Raw genomic sequence first — 14,622 nt, 5'->3', positions numbered from 1 at the left:
CCAGCTGATCCGGGTCTCCAGGGGGATTGCAGAGAACTTGCAAATGCGGCCCAAAGCATGTGTGGAGCTGTGCTGCCACAGGGTGGCAGTGTTGTCACACACACAGCAAATCCCCTCGCGAGCTTTTCTGGGCCTGGAAAAGCTCAAATCTGTTGTTTTTGGAGTGTTCATCAGTTGAGAACAGGAGAATGTGTTCTGAGGGCTGAGCCACGTGTTTATGAGGTAGAACTAATTTTTGTTATACATCAGTTGTGTAGAGATATTTTTAAAATTTAGCTTGTACCTTTAGAAAATGCTTTATAAGGCAGAGGTTGCAGTGAGCCTCGATTGCGCCACTGCACTCCAGCCTGGGCGACAGAGTGAGACTCCATCTCAAAAAAAAAAAAAGCTTTATATTCAAAATAAAATAAATTGCATATGGCAGGTTTTAAGAGTAGAGTAGGAGAATCATGTCCAGTGCCTACAAGTCTAACAGTTTCTTGTTGCTTGTTCTCCTGAGCCTTTCTCAGTATCTGCATAGTTCTTTTAAAGGCTGTATGATCTTCTGTGTAAAGGGAAAAGCGTGGCTTTTGTTTTTGTTTGCTTGAATTTGGATTCTGAATTATTCACATACAGTTTGTGACCTCTTAGAGCCTTGTCTTCCCGTGTGTACCGTGAGCTCATGATCACCAGCACCCAGCATTCTTATGAGGATTAAATGAGTGCCAAGCACAGGAAGGAGCTCACAGCTAGCACTCGATGAAGGTTGGCTTGGCCCTGTTGCTCATTGCTTCTTTTATTCTGGTATAAGTAATGTGAAAGTCACTTTATCCCAAAAGCCTTTTTTCATTTGGGAGGTTTTCTTTATGAAAGACACCTGCAAATGTATTCGTGAATCAAAGGATATGACAACTTTATGGCATTACTGCATTGTTTCCCTTGATGACTGTGTCATCAACAACAAATAACAATATGTTGTTATGGCCACTCAACTCTCCATTTCTGATTCAGAGCCTTGTGTATATAAAACTCCTATCAACTGTTGGAAAGTAAATAGACCTTAATGTGTAATCTAGAAAAATCATTCTAAGGTTCTTTCCATACCTATTTGACCATTAAAAATAGGCCAGACATGGTGGCTCATGCCTGTAATCCCAGCACTTTGGGAGGCCGAGGTGGGTGGATCACCTGAGGTCAGGAGTTTGAGACCAGCCTGACCAATATGGCAAAACCCCATCTCTACTAAAAATACAAAATTAGCTGGACGTGGTGGCAGGTGTCTGTAGTCCCAGCTACTCAGGAGGCTGAGGCAGGAGAATCACTTGAACTCGGGAGGCGGAGGTTGTAGTGAGCTGAGATCGTGCCATTGCACTCCAGCCTGGGCAACAATAGTGAAACTGTCTCAAAACAACAACAAAAAAATAGTTTTAAAAATATTCTTATCATATGATCTCTAATGCAAACCTGGAACCCATCAGAGGAGGGTTTTGGTTTTAAAGCTTTGATGAATTTTTTTCCCAGAGTGTTCGATTCTTACAATGGGAGTAGTATACACATAGATCCTGAAGAGTTGATAAACAGGGCCTAATGCCAGTACCAGTTCTCGGAGGGAAAAAAATAAATGTAGATTTTTCACCACTTGGCTGAAAATGTGATGTTTGTAAGGATACTGAGGTAGAAAATGTCCCTTTCAAATACTGGTTTTCCGTATGTTCCCCTAAAACATGACTATTATTTCCACTGTCTATGTTTCCTTTCTGGCCTTCCCCTGCTCTTTGTCAGACAAGTATAAAACAAGAATCTCACTTGCCTGCACATGGATTTAAGTTGCTTCAGAGACCAGAGAAGGTGAGAAGCAGAGCTCTCTGTCCCTCGGTATCCTTTCCTGTCTAGGAGATGACATCTCCGCCATCACAGTGCCTCGGGCCAGAACCCTGGGGTCCTCTTTGCCCCCTTTGCTCTCCCACTCCACCTGCAACCCTCATAGCGTCTGTCGCCTTCAAGATACATCTGTGATCTCACCACTTCACACAGCCTGTCCTTGTCACCTGGCCCAGGCCTCCTGGCGGCTCCACTTCCCAGCACCTGTGGTCTCCAAAGCCTCCTCCCCACCTCGCTGCTTTGCGCCTTGCGGTTTCACGCGGCATCCAGAGCGCAGCGCGCGCGGCCGCCAGGTGCGCGCGGCCGGGGGCTGCAGAGAGCCTGCAACGCCGCCCCCGCTGCCCTCCTCCAAGCTCCTGGCCAGCTCTTCTTGTGTCTTGATCCAGGTTCTTAAAAAAAGGAAGTGGACTATAGACAGGGTGTCCCACACACTGGCAGTCCCAGGGTCGGCCCTTGGGGCCGCTGTTTCTCAGCTCGCCTCCCTGCCCACACAGCCTCTGCACCCCCGCGCTGTGCCTTCCCTGTCCCCGGCGCTGTGCCTTCCCTGTCCCCCACGCCTTCCCTGTCTCCCACCCCGTGCCTCGCTTTCCCTGTCCCCAGCCCTATGGACACCCCTGGCTCAGGCCAGTGTGCTTGTCCCAGCATCGCGCTCATCTCCTGTTTTTATTTGATGTTACAGATTTCATTTCATTAGGAATGAGTGTTTCCTCCCCGACTTTTGCCTGCATTCTTTTCCAGCTCCTCCCTGGAAAAGGGCAGGGGCGGACACTTTCCCAGCCTCCCACCGTGCTCTGTTCCCAGTGGCACCTGCCCCAGGGTCTGGGCCCCTAGGGATGCGTCCTCTACCCTGGAGACTGGGATCTTCTTAAATCCCCACTGCTCCCTTGTTGTCTCCTCAGCTAGCACCACCTTTGCTTCCTCTTCCAGGGTTGTCACATTTTCTTGATTTCTGCATCTTAAATATGTCCCAGGCGGACCTATAGTCCTTCCCTTTTCTTCCTGTTGAGCGATGGTTACAGGCTGTGGACGCGTGTGAGTGACGAGGCTGCTGGCCTGTATCTCCTCCCCGACCCTGCCCTTCCGCCATCCGGTAGGTTGGGGTCCATTCTTCTCCATTCTTTGAACATAAACTGCACCTTGAGGGTCTCTTCTCCTTTTTGAAATTTTGCATGGTACCAATTCATAGTAGATTGCAGAGTGAAATAAATAAACAAATAGAAAATAAATAGAAATAGTAAAATAAAAAGAATAATAAATAAACAGTCCCATACCAATCATCCACCATTAACAAATGTTAATGTGTGTTTAGCTACATTTGCTGCATTATCTTTTTGTTGACGACTAAGAAACACAGCAGACACAGATGACACTGCCTCTCTAACACAACAACTGGCTCTCTTCTTCCTTCCCCAGGGGCAGCAACCCTTTTAAAAGTTTTATATTTTAAGAAGTATAGTGAAAGGCTGTCTGTCCATAAACAACACAGAGCATATTTTGTATGTTTTAACAATGTGTGTGATGATTGTCTGTATTTTGTTTATTTCAATTGACAAATAAAAATTATATATCAGTGCATTGTGCAACAGCTAAATCAAGCTAATTACCATATCCATGACCTCACATACTTATATTTTTGTGGTAACATTTAAAGTCTACTGTTTTAGTAATTTTCAAGTATATAATACATTCTTAGTAGTTATAGTCACCATATTGTACAATAAATAGACTTCCTGAAGTGATTATTTATTTTCCAAAGTCTGAATTTTGACTTAGAGAATAAGAACAATGAATGTTGAGGGGGAAAAAATAAGGAAAGAAAGAAGGAGAAAAGAAAAGGGAGAAGAGAGCAGAGTGCCTCCACTAAAATTCCTCCCCACATAGACACTCGCCTCTCCAACCACTTGCCCTGGGCACACTTTGAGTCTGTCCTATCAGCAGACCAGGGGGCACTGGAGACACACGGAGGAGCCAGGCCAACCCCCTGCCCTCAGAAGACACCAAGGAACCCCTTGCCGGGGTTACTGAAACTCCAAATTCTCTGGCATTGCCAGGGGCCTTGTTTATTTTTTTTGAGGTGGAGTCTTGCTGTGTTGCCCAGGCTGGAGTGCAGTGGCATGATCTTGACTCACTGCAACCTCTGCCTCCTGGGTTCAAGCAGTTCTCCTGCCTCAGCCTCCCAGGTAGCTGGGATTACAGGCCCACACCACCACGCCTGGCTAATTTTTTTGTATTTTTAGTAGAGACGGGGTTTCACCACGTTGGCCAGGCTGGTTTTAAACTCCTGACCTTAAGTGATCCACCTGCCTCGGCCTTTCAAAGTGCTAGGATTACAGGCGTGAGCCACCGTGTCTGGCTAGCCCTGGCCTTGTTAAAACTCTGATTTGAGGTATCAGGGCAGATGAGGCAATAGGAGAATCAAGCCTGAGGCCCTGGCGAGGAGGTGGAGTCAGAGGGCTCGGTTCTCCTTGTGAGAAGGGCGAAGGAAGGTCTGTACAGAGAAGGCAAAGCCTCAGCTAAGCTGCCGATGCTGCTGTGTGGCTCCCTCTCTGAGAGGGGAATCCAGCTTAGGGGCACCTGTGTTTCTATTTTAAGTACAGAATAGTTTAAGGGGGAGAGGAAGGAGAAGGGTTAAGAAATGAAAGTTCCCATTCTTCAGCAGTTCCATTTAGTGATTTGAAAGTGCACCTTAACTACAGTTCATTGTGTGTGTGTGTGTGTGTGGGTGTGTGTGAAGGGTGGTTTTTTATTGACTGTACATTGGAAATGTGTGTTTAAAAATAGACTGAACAAATGACTAGCTATTTCTCAATATTTGACCCTCCATGTGGGGTGAGAAGGATCAGAGAATTCTTTTATTTGCTTGGCTAAGAATGTTTGCCATCCCAGATGATATATTCTGGATCTGTAATTATATGGTGAGCGTAACTCCTTCGAATGACAGCCTCCAATAAAACTGAATAATTCTGGGTGATGCTTCCTGCTGGGTGATTCCTGGGGAACCTGATGTCTCCTTCAGAAGAGACACTTCGGTGAGCTTTCAGAAAGGGACATTTCGGAAGTATTGGCCCTGAGCTTCAAACTGAGATAATTTGATAAACTTGGACAAGAATAACTACTGTCTGGACATCATGGGGAGATAAAAAAAAGGAAAAGAACAACAACAAGAAAAATAAAAGGGTAAGAAAGGAATTAATTTGCCTTCTTGGCTTGTAAATTTTGTGTGTGTGTGTGTGCAGAGTATTTTGGTTGAACTACAAAAATCAACATTTAGTGATATATCCTAAGTGGACTGTCTTTGATATTTGTTTTCTTTTAGCACAATGAATTTCTGTTCTATGTCGTCTGGATGATTTTCTAGCTTTATAGCAAAAACTATAAGCAAATTATAAATACAGGTGTTTATGAAGCTTATTTCTTTGAAAATACAGTGGTTTACGGAGAAACTAATTCCCAGTTGCATTTGAATTTCCTTGATCTCTCTGTGTTTTGCTTGGTTGCATGGAGATTGGCAGAAGTCAATGTTGATATTTTCATTACTGATGATGCAGGCTCCCTTCCGTAAGAACCATCACAATGGGACCTAGAGTAGATGCTTCAGGTCAGTTCTAAGCAATTCACACAGTAGGGCTTAAATAGTCCTGAGCAGATAACGTTTTTCTGTTTAGGTTTACTGACTTGGATACCACTCTGTTTAACACACACTACCCCATAGGTGTAGAGCTTCTGAGTGTTCCTTCATTTATGGTTAGGGGAGTTGAAATCTGTAGAAATGAAACCAGGGGTATATAGGAACTGTGCAGTCTTCTTCTTTTTTTTTTTTTTTTGAGATGGAGTCTTGCTCTGTCACCTAGGCTGGAGTGCAGTGGCATGATCTCAGCTCACTGCAACCTCCGCCTCCCAGGTTCAAGTGATTCTCCTGCCTCAGCCTCCTGAGTAGCTGGGATTACAGGTGTGTGCCACCACGCCCAGCTAATTTTTTTGTATTTTTAGTAGAGATGGGGTTTCACCATGTTGGCCAGGCTGGTCTGAAATCCCTGACCTCGTGATTCACCCGTCCCAGCCTCCCAAAGTGCTGGGATTACAGGTGTGAGCCACTGCTCCCGGCTGGAACTGTACAGTCTTTCTATTACCAAGTAAAACTCTTTATTGTCCTAAATATTGCATATTTTATGACCCAGGCAGAGTGGCTTCTGACCCTGTCTTTGCAGCCATATATTGGTGATTGGTTTGGCTGTGTCCAAAACCATCTCTGCCCCTTCTTCCAGAGGTTATCTTCTGACCTCAACAACCATTTATAGCTGAATTTTGTTAAAACATTGGAGTTAATTGGAAGCAAACAGGTGAAGTGAATTTAAGCTCTATGAGGACAGAGTCATTTATTATTAATATTATTGCTATTATTTCTGATTGTTCAACTAATGCAGTGCCTGGAAATGAGTAGGAACTTAGATGTGTTCATTGAACGCATGCCTGCTTTGGTCAGAAGTATAGCCAATGAGAATTGATCTCTGGCGCAGTTTGTTAATACTTTATATCCCATGTCAGAGACAGTCTCCAGTAGTGTAAGCAAAAGTTACACACAGAAAAAGGAAAATGGTGAATGCTGAAGCAGATGGCCTGGTTGCCCAGAACTCTCAATTTTGATGCAGAGATTTTGAATGATATTTTCTCGAGTGTTTTGTGAAAATTGCCCATGCCCATTCCTCTCCTCTTACCTGCTGGCTCCACACCTTTAGGTTGGGATTGGGATGTGTGCCAGTGACGCAGACCCTAATGATACCCATGGCCCAGCCACGGATTCTCAGAGAGGAGGGGAGGTGCCCACATCCCACCGGGAGTTATTCGTACAGAGGTTGATGAAAGAGAAGCCTCATTTTAATGCTTTTGCTGGGATATAATGACATCTATTGTTTTATTGAAGTACAGTCATGCCCCAGATCAGGATTTGCTGCCTCCTTTAGAATCCTATTTGCTCCCATGGAACTGTGAGTGATGTCAGCTCTGTGGCACCCTTCCTCTAAGCCTCTCAAAGCCCCTTTGTGCCTTGGCCCTCCGTGCCCTGACCATGTTCTCTGCTTCAGTTTGCGCTCATAGCACATTGGTCTGTGCCTGTTCTTATGAGGTCCAGCAGCCAACCTAAGGGCTGTAGCTTAAAACCACCCTCATGGTTTTTCCTCTGGCTTCCTTCTATGTGTGGAGAATATGCATGGAACTCTGACTCCCTTGACTGTGGCCAACATGTTAGTAAGGCTGGGCTAAGCTGCTCTCACAAAGGAAATCCCCAGAATTCAGAAGCTTGGATTCAGAGGCTGTTGGTGACTCTCAGGGTACTTGGAAGGTTGCATCCGCCAAGGTTGGAGGCACTCATCTTTCAGCAACACAGGCCTCCACGACGAACACAGCCATCTGCTTCTCCATCAGTTGGAGAGGACGCCATGGAAGGACACATCTGTGAGGTCTCTACAGGCCAGTCTGGAAGTTACATGTACCTCCTATCCAGTCTCATTTTATTGGCGAGAACTTAAGGACATGGCTCTATATTGCTGCAAAGGAGTCTGGGAAATAAAAACGTTAGCTGGCCGCTGTGTGACAGCACTGATATTGGAATCACTGAAAGGGAGAATAGAGGTGCTACTCAGCTGGCTGTCCTGACGTTACCCACCAAGCAGGGCCAGAGACCCTGCGGCCTCCTTACCACAGCAGCTTCCATGGTCTTTTGTCCCCATTTCCTTGATGACAAGGAAGGGAAGGATGTAAAGAAGTCGTGTGAGTTCACTGGCTATCAGCAGTCATATTGCCCATCTACTGTGTAAAAGAAGAGAAGAGAAGCGTATCTATGAGATTGTAGGTCACGGAGCGTGCTGTTAACAGCAAATAGCAGTCACAATGAAATCTTCAGCAATGTTATTTAAATAACACATACCTGCAGGCAGCTTCTCAGTAATGAAACATTAATATACAAATGCATTAGGAATGATTACATTTGTGGTTGCTTTTTAGCATAGAATAGGGATGACTTCTTGTTTTTACTTTATTCTAGTTATTTTAAAATTATTTGCTAACCATCTTAATTATTAGCTAGATATCTTTAATTATCAGTAATAATAATTGGTAACAATAAAGCAAAATTAACAGTACTATATTATTGAGAAACAAGAGTCACAGCATTTTAAAGCCTAAGACCAACTTTTGTATGATGCCAGTGATGTGCTAATAAAAAAGTATCTTTTTTTTATGCTATGAGCTTCTCACCGGAGTGGGCACGCATTTGATAAGATCTTTACAATCCCCCATGGCAGCTGGGACCCACAGAAGAGGACAAAATTAGAATCCAGAGTAAATTCTAACTACGTATGAATTTAACCTTACGATATACAATAGTAGGCTAGTGATAAGTAGCTCTTAGCCATATGTAAAAATGAAAATCTTCATAACAAAGGACTGTGGTTTGGTTCAGTTCATTGCTTGCCCTTTCAGAGGATTCTTGATCTGGGGGCCATGGATGGCAGATCTAAGTTAGAGAATGCCTGGGCTGAACCGTTGGAGCATTCCCATTCAGGCATGAGAAACAGAAATGTCCCTAAGACCATCACCAGCCTGTGCCCCAACAGGGCCCTGAATCCACCAGACAAATCATACAACAAGGATGAGAAAAGATGCTGCTTTCAAGCCTGTTTATATTGTCAATTAACTTGTATATGAAACCACTTTTAGTTTTGGAATTATTTTCTGCCTTTGCCAACTCTTAGCAACAGAAAACATAGGTAGGGTTGTAGGAAGCAACAGAGAAAGCTCACAGCAGTGGATTTAACTGAAGGAGAAGAATACCTGGGAAACCTTGAAAATGTTAATAGCTTATTGCCATTTTTTTGTCTTGCTTTAGGTCTGACAAATGTGCCAACAGAAGGGGCTGGACAGAGACGGTTTCTATAAAAATGCAATCAGCCCTGTAAATGTAAATGTGGGAGTCAGCAGCTTGGGGGTTTCATGAGGCTTAGGAGGATGGGACAAAAGTGAACCATGGTACCAACTAAATTTGACTGGAGTGGGATTCAGGGTAGCTAAGAAACAAGCTACAGATGTGAGAACTTTCCTAGTATTGCAAAGTAATTGATTTTTATTTGACTTATGGTTAAATGGTCCCCTCTTCCTAAATTTTGTCTTACCTTAAATCAGAATTGAACAGCTGTCTCTGGAGCACTTGTCATCTCTGCTCATTTGTCTTGGGCCTGTCCCTTGTGCCTAGCCAGAGTGTTCCTTTTCTGGTCTTGGAGTATTATCTATCTTGGCACTTTCCTGTAATGCCATAGTCCTTAAACCTTTAAGGCATCGTTATGGAATGTGTGCATCACAAAGTGTGACTTTTTGAATAAGAGCAGAGTTTGTCTTGAGATCATATGATTTGTGAGCAGGAAATGGCTATTAAGCCAAAATCAGATCATTAAAGAGATGTTTTGCTAATACACTGAGTTAAGGAATGGCCACAGGTGGCTGAGGGTGCTGGCCATTGGTGAACAGCTGGTGGGCGACCCTGGCTTGTCCGTGGGGTCTCCCAGGAGGACACTGTGTGTCTAGCCTGAGCCAGGCACACAGAGCCCTTTCTGCTCTTGAAGAAATGATTCAAAGTTCTGTCCTAACCAAGGAAGCTGGGAAATATTCCTTTTAGTATTTGCTGGTATGATTGTTTTTCAGTTTGTCCTAAAGCCTGAGCTTCCTCTTGACCAGGAAATTACAGGGCTTACTGGACTTTGATGCAGGCCAGCTGTAATTACCCTAAATGTTTATTCCGCCTCTCTTTGTATGCTTTTATGAAGCTACCAGGTCATGAAGGATATACTCTGAATGGTTAACAAGGCTCAAATCTCTTTTTTAAAAAATCAGAACGTTAGTTTTTCACCTTCTTCTACGTTCTTAGCCACACCAGTCACTTGTTAATATCTTATGGGGAGACTCTGGAAGGGCAGGTGCGATGCCAGAGTGGGGGCAGATTTCTTCCAGTGGGCATTTTCTCCTGATCTGTGAAAGCCTAGAGGAGCGATGTCCACCTGCATCCCAGGGCACGGGAACTCAACATACTTCCAGGCCGCAGGTTGTAGATAAAGCAGAACTGGGTGGGATAGCTGCTGAGCTGACATACAGCGTTTATACAGATCTTAGTTGCCTGTGATGCAAGGCCAGAGGACTTGAACATAAATCAGTGCATCAAGGCTGAAAATGTTTGCCTATGTACAGCAGCTGAACTGAGATGGGATTTGACAATAGTATGGGAAAGAGCCAAGGATTTTCAGTGGCAGAAAGATCCACATCTGAAAGAGCTGTGTTTTTGTCTGCTTCATGCAAGCACAGGGTGCTTACTGACTCATTTTCTTGCCCTGACCATGGTCAGACGTCAGATCAATATTGGGAGGAGTTGTCAGTGCTGATTTGGGGCGGGGAGGGGAGCAGGTGACTCTTGCTCCTGAAGAAGGGGCTCTCTGCGACTAGAAAGAACCAACTGAGCATCTGAAAAGAGTTTAAGCGTGGGCCCATATCTGGGTAAGAACATGACATCCCAGCTATAATTTTGTGCTAAGAAAAATAGAGCACTCTCCCCAAGATCTAGTACCTCTTGGCCAGAAGCAGACACTTCCCTTTGAGTTGTGCAGCCTGTGGTCTCTGCCCAACCTTGAGCAGCCATAGGTGGTCTTCATCTGGACAGTGAACTCAACCAGAATCATCTACTGAAAGTGGCGAAGTAGTTGTGTCAACCTGGTCTCATTGCTGTAGGCTGAAAGAAGGTCAGTTATAGTTTCTGTTTTCTCCTGGAGGATTGGAGAATTGCCTGACTCCCACAGTTTCTCCAGGAAACCAAGAGAAATGTTAACATTTATGTTGAGGACAATCAAAATGTGAGAAGAGGAGTATAGCCATTTAATAATAATGATGATGATTCACGGCAGCTGTGTGTATTGGGGGAGCTTCCTGAAACACTGAATGGAGAAGGTTGCTGGGGTTGACTAGTGGTGTCTCTCTTGGTGTGGGATGAGTATGAGAGGCATGCCGAGTGACTTCTCTTCCTTTCCTAACACCTACGTTCAATCATGAGCACTATCAGAAATGTAGGAAGCTGTCTAGGCTGCGGGCCTTCTGAGTAACAGCAGTAGACACTGGACTATCAGAGACTGTAGTGGACCAGAAGGTTGGGCTACTCTGCAAAGGCACTTCTGGGATACACAGGTCACTTAGCTGATGAGTGAGCCCAAGGTGTACCCATCGTTCTGTAGCTCAGAGGGGCTCGGCTCCTCTCCCTTCCCCTTGCAGTGTTTTTTTTGTGTGTGTTTTCTGTGGAAGGGAGACATACCTTGTTTTCTGTATGAGAACTTGTGCATGCATGCCTGGAAGTATCTCCCTGGAAAATGCCAGCTGCCAGGGTTTAATGGAAGTAAAGAAAACATGAGAAGTTCCAAAGGAAGTGATCATTTTTGTATTCTTATTTTAGACATTCTGGGCTGGTTGCAGTGGCTCATGCCTGTAATCCCAGCACTTTTGGAGGCTGAGGCGGGCGGATCACCTGAGGTCAGGAGTTCGAGACCAGCCTGGCCAACAAAGGTGCTGTTTACAAAGATGCTGAAACCGCGGCTCTACGAAGAATACAATAATTAGCCAGGCGTGGTGGTGGGCACATGTAATCCCAGCTACTCAGAGGCTGAGGCAGGAGAATCTCTCGAACTTGGGAGGAGGAGGTAGCAGTGAGCTGAGGTTGCGCCACTGCACTCCAGCCTGGGCGACACAGTGAGACTCTGTCTCAAAAACAAAATACAAAACAAAAAGACATTCTGAGACAAATAGTGAAATAATAAATTTGGAACTGGGTTAAATCCATGTAAGAGTAAGTTCACCAAACACTCTAAAAGCAATGAGAAAATCAGTTTATTTGCTTATTTTTGCAAGTGTACCAGCCAGTTTAAAAGTTGCTCAGAAAGTGGGAGATAAAATTGTAGACAAAGTGGGGATGGAGTTTTGCTTGTAGTGTGAAGATAGGTTCAGGAACACATGGCCCTTGAAGAAAGTGTGACTGGGGAGGAAGCCTGGAGCCTGGACAGACCTGTCTTTGACCACAGGTGGGGAAAGCACCACAAACGCCAGTTCCTGTCCTTTCAGGAGAAGTGATGTGCCCCTGTGGTATTCAGAAAATGGGTGTCTGCAGCCCTCCGGCAATCATCAGGAGATGACTCTGTTCATGAGAAGTGACAGACACTTGGACTTCACATTGCCTCACAGAAATGGAAACAAAATCAAGCCAAGCAGCAGAACAGTGTAGCTGTGGGGCCATATGGGGAAGATAAATGCCCCTTCGGGCTTGGGGTTTATAGCAAACCTTGACATAGAGGATGTCTCAGGAACTTGGAAAACCACACCACCCAGAAATAGGGAGGTGTGGTCCCTGTATTAAAATTGGAATTGTGGGCTCAAGTGTTTACAAAGATAAGAGATTTTTTTGTGGTGGGGTGAAGTTATATATGTATATACATGTTTACACACACACAGAGTAAATGATAGGGGGGTTGGGGACACCTGGAGCAGTGGTCCTCCGGGGGGTGTCTGAATGGCCAGCCCTGGCTTGCCTCTGCTACAGCCCCCGCTGCCAGCACCCCACCTCCCTTCCCACACCTTGGCCTGGCTCTGAAGGGGTATTCAGGGGAGTGGATCTCAGACAGGTGAGGTCAGAATGCCAAGAGCCATGGTCATGGAGGGATATGCATTTCCAGTTGGCAGGATTCCCAGGAAAGGGAGCTAAGGACATTCAGGAATGAGCCACAGAAAGTCAAGAAAATTTGGGAGTAAGTCAAGGGCATTTATGGCAGCTAGGCAGGAGAGGGGCCAGGACAAGACCTTAGCGACATGGACAGCATCCATGGGCCAAGGCCTTGGAAGCCGCTGTGTCAGAGAGAAGATGGAGGGCAACAGGACCCAGTGGGCCGCTGAGGGGTACCTGCAACTTGGGGAGAGGGAGACATTGAATAGCACCTATAGTTTTGCTTAAAAGCCAGTAGAGTTGTACCTTAGAAACCAACCAAAAGAGAATCTTAACAGGAGCTGAGGTGGAGCGTGAGCTATGAGAGAAAGACAAAGCGAGGGAAGATGAGGAGAAATGGGTCCCCTTCCCTTTGTAGCCCACCCCCCAGTCACTCTGGCTGCCTCCCACCTGCCCTGTGCACAAACGTGTAAATAGTAAAATAGAGGTTCCTCTTCAAAGAGACTCTCCTCTCCGTCTAATTAGGAATAAATAGTAACTTCTCTTAGAAGCAATATTTATTCAAAGACCTGTGCTAACATTCTTAAATATCTGCTAGCCGTAATAAATCAGTGTGGCTGGGTGCGGTGGCTCACACCTGTAATCCCAGCACTTTTGGAGGCCAAGGTGGGCGGATTATGAGATCAGGAGATCGAGACCAACCTGGCTAACACGGTAAAACCCTGTCTCTACTAAAAATAAAATAAAAATGCAAAAAACTTAGCTGGGCGTGGTGGCGGGTGCCTGTAGTCCCAGCTACTTGGGAGGCTGAGGCAGGAGAGTAGTGTGAACCTGGGAGGCGGAGCTTGCAGTGAGCCGAGATCGCGCCACTGCACTCCAGCCTGGATGACAGAATGAGACTGTCTCAAAAAAAAAAAAAAGAAAAGAAAAAGAAATCAACGTACTTCATGTTCTTAGCTCCCTCAATTTCGCCTAAATATTTGCCCTGGCATGCTTATACTAGTCCAAGCGGGCGTTAGGTCATAGCCTATTCCTCTTCCTTATTTGGAGGTGTTTTCACCTTTCTCAGCATTCCACAAGTTACTTCCTCCTCCCTTTGTTCTCCTCTACCTTTGCTCTTTTAAAAAGTTCTAAGTTGCTAGCCAATCAGGACAAATACAGAAAGCGAGGTCCTGTTCCGGCCAGTGGAAACCAGATACAGCAGTAAGGTGAACGCGTCAGGTTATAAAAGACCCTGTCTCCTTTGTTCGGTGTACTCTCCTGGCAAAACTGCTGGCGAGTGTACCCTTTCTGCAGAAAGTAAAAATGACCTTGCTGAGAAAATTAAATTTATGTTCAAGTGCTATTCCTTTACAGCACCAAGTAACAAGCATTTCTAACAAATGTGACCCATATAAGGCTGAGGGACCTTTTTGTGAGCTAGGACAAGGAAGGGCTTAGTGGATGGCCATGGGCAGGTTCTCAGTGCGCTGGCTCCCAGCTGTTCTCTAGAGAGGGAAGGCCACACACAGCCACATGCAAGTCCAGGGCTGACACAGCTTGGAGGTCACAGCTGCCCCAGGGCTGCGGAGTCCTGCCTGGATTCTGAGAGGCAAGCCGTTCCCCTCCCCTCTGCAGTGCCTTCTGCTGTCCCTGTGTAGGGACCCTGGCCTGCAGAACACTTCCTGCAGGTTAATGAGCAGCCCCCTGCTGGCTCCCCATCACCATGCCCAAGGTGGGGAGCTGAGAATGTCACACCCCTCCTGGGGCTGCCAGGGGATCAGCAGCTGTATCTGCTCTCCAACTTCCCAATGGATCACAGCGCTCCTATTAAGTAACTTTTGTAGGTCTTGGGTTTTCCTCCTGACTGCTCTGACCTGCTCATCTTGAGTTGGAAAGAAGTGAGGGAATATCCCGTATTCCTTGCGACTCCCCCTCTGCACCACCTGCCTTTATATGAGAAAATGCACAGCTCTTCATCAGGCCTTCTTTCTAACTCTCCCTGCTTCCTAGAAATCTGGGCTATTGCCCCCCTCCCCCCGCCCCCA

General features: G+C 45.7%; 1 protein-coding gene across 5 annotated transcripts in view; it reads left to right on the top strand.

Moving 5' to 3' along the window:
- The window catches only part of COBL (cordon-bleu WH2 repeat protein), a 295,152-nt gene that overhangs the window by 150,102 nt on the left and 130,428 nt on the right, over positions 1-14,622 (top strand). The gene's annotated exons all lie outside the window — the stretch shown is intronic.

This window comes from Gorilla gorilla, chromosome 6 (genome assembly GCF_029281585.2).
Source record: "Gorilla gorilla gorilla isolate KB3781 chromosome 6, NHGRI_mGorGor1-v2.1_pri, whole genome shotgun sequence".
In the NCBI taxonomy this organism is placed as follows: Eukaryota; Metazoa; Chordata; class Mammalia; order Primates; family Hominidae; genus Gorilla; species Gorilla gorilla.
This window is presented reverse-complemented; position numbering and strand designations above follow the sequence as displayed.